General features: G+C 40.8%; 1 pseudogene; it reads right to left on the bottom strand.

Moving 5' to 3' along the window:
• Positions 1 to 5,213: 5,213 nt before the first annotated feature.
• Positions 5,214 to 6,072, bottom strand: LOC147427024 (splicing factor U2af small subunit B-like; annotated as a pseudogene).
• Between the last annotated feature and the right edge of the window lie 227 nt (positions 6,073 to 6,299).

Here is a 6,299-nt window from a genome sequence, read left to right on the forward strand (position 1 = left end):
CACTTCTTTGGGTTGAGTTGACCTCCACTTTCATCATATTGCTTCAATGCCATCCCAAGCTTTGCACAATGATCCTTTCTAGAGCTTGTATCAGCTCTTGTTTGACATTAGGTTGAACTTTGGGTTGCATCAGTTCTTCAATTTGCTCATAAGGACCAGAGATATCCTCATTCTCCATAAGGCCAAGAAATCTTTGTTTCTCATCATGCTCTTCTTCAAGAAACAAGGAGGAAACATCTAGATCGCTATCGCTACTATCTTCCACTTCACTGCCATCATCCCCATTGTCTTCTTCTTCACTTGAGTACTCTTCTTCATCACTTTTCTCATCAAAATCAGCATCCAAAGATTGCTTTCTAGCCATGTAAAACCTCTTCTTATCACCCCTTCTATTGTAGAGAGTGATGGTACCATATCCCCAATCCTGTACAGCTTTGGTTGCCTGTAACCATGGTCTTCCAAGGATGAGAGGGAAAGCACCAATACCTGCGGGCATAACATGGCAATTGACCAGCACTTTAACATCAAATACATCCACCTCCAAGTCCTTTACAACTCCCAAGCACCTCACCCTTGATTGGTTGGCAATCTTTATGCGAAAACCTGAATTCTTCACCATGTTGAGTCCCAACTTTGATACACAAGTTTGAGTAATAACACATACCTGTGCATCTCCATCAATATAAGCCTCTCCAATGCACTTCCTCTTATGCCATGCATCCATAGTAGGACATATATCAGGTAGCTCATTCAAAGACAAGACTCTCACTGACCCCCTTGCAGGCTCCTTCCTTATGGGGTTGACTACATGCTTCCATTGCCTCTTTAACTTGGGACACATCTCCATGAGTTGCCCAAAGGTAACATCAGCCTTTCTACCCACCAAATCAGCCCTTAGACTATAATTTGGTTGCCCTTCTCCCGAAGGAAAGTCGGATGCATTGTAATGTTGCCTGGGTTTTCTCTTCTTCTTCTCTTTACCTGTACCTGTTTCGACCTGTTTCCCTCTTTTATGGCTGGGACTTGCATCACTCATATCATGATATTTTGTAACCCTCTTACCTACAGGCATGACAATAGCTCCCGAATCATCCTCTGTCTTCTCCAAACGGATTATGCTTACCACTTTTGTTTTGCCCTTCTCTTTAGCTGTCAAACCGCTTGGACCTGCTTCCCCTTTAATCTCAACACCATAATCTTGAGCTTGAGAAGGAATTTTGTGGAGGAAGAGGAAACATGTCGCCACCCATTCTCTTTGGCTTGTCACATTGAGGGCTTTTATGACCCCATTCACCACAATTGTAAGATTGAAACATATCCCCTCTTCCAGCAATGCCTCTTCCTCTACCACCTATCTAACCCTCATTGCTTCCATAACCACGTCCATATACATGACTTTGACCTCTTGCACATCCCATCATATGCACACTAAGATGCTTCATAAGACCTACAACCTCTTGCATCTCCTTGTGAAAAGCATTCACATCATGAGAAGCTTGTTGATCATAACCTGGCTCCCTGATGAGGACCCTTGGTTGTTCTACCGCTTTCACTTCAAGCTTTGGCTCGACATTGATTCCAAGTTGATGAAGACGCTCTGCTTTCCACTCTTTATTCTTTGCAATTTCAACTGCCTCCTCAAAGGTCCTTGGCTGCTTAAGCTCTACCTTCAAGCGTAGCTTACTCCTCAAGCTTGCAAGAAACCTGTCCTTTTTCAACATTGCTAGAGGAATTTCAGCCCCCAAAGATGTACACCACTTTGTCCATAATGCATTGAACGCCTTCACAAAGCCTTCTGTGGTTTGGCCTTCACCTTGTACTAAGCCTTGAATAGACTGCCACACCTTTTGTGGGTCTTCCACCTGTTGAAAGTGTGTAAGAAAAGCATGTCTTACCATTTCATAAGTCATAACTTGAGGAGGTTGGGCTGATTGTAGCTCCATCTCGTAGCCTTCCAACCATTCCCTAGCATCTCCCTTCAAACAAAAGTAGAAGATTCGTAGCACCAACGCTGGGTCTTGCTTGTCAGCAAGAAGGAAATCAAACTCCATTCTCTCAATGAAACCTTTGGAACTTTCATTTGATTTCCCACTAAACTTCGGAAAATTAAATGCCATGTCTTCTAAAACCTGTAAACTGAAGGTAACTTGAAGCGATTCCTTGGTGGCGGGCACCAAAACACTGTTGGGAAACAAGCAAACTGAAACACCTCTATTGCGATGTCACCCAAGAGCGTTGAAAGAGAACTACAAGACATCAAAAGATTTTCAAAATCCTTTTGAAACACCACAAGTCCAATAGGAGTAGACCCTTTGGAATTTACTAGCCGTCGCCCACCCAAGAGACTATGTCACATAGGAGCAAAACCCTGTCAAAGCACGGATTTACAGCACACGCCGACCAATGCATATGAAGACAAGAGCCTCTCCTTTCACAATTAAACATCACAAAACCACAACTTCAACATCAATTCCATAATTCATAGATACATGCCCTCTGAATCTATCTACACACAATTTGCCACTAGGCTGCCATAGCCATAACCCTACAAAGAACTAGTCGTAACCTGAAGAGCACAACTCCAATTGGGGCACTTTAAAGCTTGGAAAAAAGATTGAAAAATGACCGGAGAGAAAGCTGAGCATGACCAAAATTGATTCCATATGCCGCCATGAGAAAAATTGACGCAAATAGAAAGCTGTCCCAGCACGACTACATGTAGAGAAGGCTAGTCGGGGCAAAAAACTGCATCCAAAAGCACCAAGGAGACACAACGAGCTAAAACTTGCAAATTTCTGATGTTTTGGCTGAACTTTTTTAAGTTTGTACATGAGTTTTATACCAGCGGCCCTAATGCAATTGTGCACAAAGACAAGAGTGGATTGATTCAAGTGAACTCTAAACGGGTGTGGAAAGATGCACGGGATACATTCGTACTTTCACAGCATTGTGAACAAGTTGTGTTCACACTAGATCCACTATCGAGAGAAAATGATGAAAATGATCCGTCTAAACCGCGCTGGCTCTATGTTATTCAAGTTGCTCCACGAAGGGGATAATAATTATGCAAGCTTTCAATTTAGAGCTTTTGGTACAAATTTAGAGCTTCTTTAATTGTGTGCTCAAATAGGCTTATTGTACATGAGAGTGTTCCTGAATGTACAACTCTCTGACATAATTTTAGAGCTATATATTTAAGAGTCCAAATTAAAATTCTATTTTGTGTGCAATATTCAACAAGAATATTTTTTGGATTCTTTAATCTCAAACATGATGCATATCTGAAAATTGTATTATTTATGCCCATTCTATCCCACAAAAATAGACTTTTACATACTTTTTCAATAGATATGTGTCTTTTCTCTTGTTTATTAATGGCTAACCTTAAGGTTACTGAAGACACAATGTAGCCTTTCTCCTCACAAAGAAGATTGAGAGCTAATTGCTCTACTAATGTAGATTGAGGCACTTTGTAGTCTGAAAGGGTTTTCAAAAGTGAATCAGAGGTAGATATAACGCACTACATAATGCAAAATCTTTCTCAAACATCACAACTTATCCATATCTTGCATAGAAATTGACATATTATCATCCAAGTGATTCTACCTTCCTCATTACCATCCAAGCCCCTTTCTCTCCTACATAAGGTTGGAGTATCCGATTTATGTATTATCATTTTAGTGGTTCTACCTTCCTCATTATGATCCAAGCCCCTTTCTCTTATAGATCAGGTTGGAGTAGCTAATATTGAAGCGAAGGAGAGGCAACTCATGGAGTGCCAACAATGAACCATGTTAGGAGAACTATAGTCAATACCATGCACTCTGGCATGGTTGTAATGTTTTTACTTCATATTGTAATTTTTGCATATCACAAATAATATTAGGATGAATCATTAAAATGAAATAGACATTGAACATCTAGGAAAGATACATACAAGCATCCCAGAAAATGATAAATGCCTTGAAAAAACCATGACATAAATACACGACCATTCTCAGACACAAAAATAATAACAAATTCAAGTAGGCAACAAACCAAACCCCCATTGGAATCAAAACAAAGGTTCGGTGCATCTCAATGCAATTTTGGGAATATCTTGTTGGGATGGGAAAGATTAAGTTCAAGATCTTGTAATTCAAAACATCTTTGTTCACTATATGTGAATGCTACATCCTAGCTTGCTTTAGATGTATATAAATATTCTAGCCGCTTCTTAGATACCATAGTAGATAATAATATCATTTACAAACATGATATGGTGAGTTAGTACTACTACACAATGCACACTCAAAGACAAACTTTACTACCTCAAAATGTTCAACTTCAATAAGAACTCAGAAGGAGAAACCAAGCTTTATTGAAACCCAAAAAGATAAACCATGCAAGAATAATGTCGTCAAAATACATTTAGCTTCCATCCATTAGGCTTGAGTGACTACATGCTTTGAGCACCATAACAAAAGTGACTATATTTGGGGAGATCCTTTGCTATATTTGGACCTCACAAAAAATGATCATAGATCTTTCGTTGCCGACCCTTGCCAGAATATCCTTTTATAATCTAGTCCCATACACTTCATCTAGAAACAAACCCTTGCTTTACACGTGCAAAAGCAACACAGAAGAATTCACCATCAGCTGGCTGTTGGGTACTTGCAATCGAAGATGCTAGTGAGGGCTTGCTGCTGCAGGCTAAGAGCAATTCTCTCCCTCTCCCTCTCTCAACTTATAACTATATCCAGCAGAGCTACGGGTGCTACACCAAATTTATTTCTCTCTCTCTCTCTCTCTCTCTCTCTCTCTCTCTCTCTCTCTCTCTAAGAAATGTTTCCAACATGGGTACAGGTGCTACACCAGATCCTCTCTCTCTCTCTCTCTCTCTCTCTCTCTCTCTCTCTCTCTCTCTCTCTTTGGGAAAACTTTCTCTATACTACATTACTTGATATCCATACATCTTTACATTTCATCCCTTACAATGCATCAATATACTTCTGCATTTGACTTACACCGCAATTTTCATCTTGCAAGTTAGTAAAGTTTGATTTCATGAAAGCTAAAACACCTACTTCTTTTGTTACATTTCATTTGTTGTGCTCTGACCGACAAATAACCTGCAAAAGACACAACTGCAAGGGAAACATCTATGGTTTGATCCTGCAAAAGAACACGTTAGCCATGTCAAATGGAGTTGCTTCATGTTCAAGTTTCCACTACTGTATCTTTGCTCTGCATTCAGTACTCCCTTACCTGATGGGGCTTTGATCTCTATGCCTTGGTGGACTTGCAGGACTATACCCTCTGGTTGAACCTCTTGAATGTGATCTCTGAACATCAGAATCTCCATATTCATAAGCATACCTTGAATGCATGTGACTTCCATATCATTCTCGTGTGTCGTAATCTCTCCAAGGATTATAATTTGATTTGAGGGTTGCAGCTCCTACTTCCTACATGCCTTTTGTAGCTTCCAAACATCTTTCTTTTGAGCTCGATCCCTGCTAATTTGCATAACATGCATAAAGTTACCATATCCACCCCAATTACAATTTCCTCAAGCTGTCGACAAATAGCCTCTCCAAAATCTATAAGTGGTGAACAATCTACAATAATATTTGGGCGGCCTACATAAAATCGTCCAGTCAATCCTTGCAAAGCAGCAACTTCTTGCTCCTCTTCTTGGAATTGAGCATACATATTTCCAACCATGTGATCGACAAGATTATTGCAAATGTGTAAACTCTCCAGCTTGTCAAACTTCCCAAGCTCTTCAAAGATGTTGAGGTAGAGCCTGGAGAAAAGAAGAGTGCCAAAAATGGATGCCAAGTTCTCCGTTGGTTTGCTGTCAACAACGACCCTGATGCAATGGCACTTGTAGACCTCGTGGAGACGAACCTGCTTGTTGCTGCACCCAAGATTGCCGCCTCCCTTGCAAAAGAGGACGAAGCACCATCTGACCCTCTCCACGCTGCCTCTTATGCATGGAATGCTCCTGCAACACCCAACCTTGCTATGCACACCATGTTGCCCTGCAACATTAATGAGCATGCAACATGTTTCATTTGGTCCCATAATCTCCAATAAGTCAAATACTCTCTCTCTCTCTCTCTCTCTCTCTCTCTCTCTCTCTCTCTCTCTCTCTCTCTCTCTCTCTCTCTCTCTCTCTCTCTCTCTCTCTCTCTCTCTCTCTCTCTCAGACTATGCGTTGCATCTTTCTTTGGTTTACTCCCTAGCATGTGTGTCAGCATTGCGATCTTGTGCTCCAGGAGGGTTGCATAGAAATTACCAATGAAATTTCA

The sequence above is a fragment of the Adiantum capillus-veneris genome, chromosome 24 (genome assembly GCF_014529385.1).
Source record: "Adiantum capillus-veneris isolate H3 chromosome 24, ASM1452938v2, whole genome shotgun sequence".
In the NCBI taxonomy this organism is placed as follows: Eukaryota; Viridiplantae; Streptophyta; class Polypodiopsida; order Polypodiales; family Pteridaceae; genus Adiantum; species Adiantum capillus-veneris.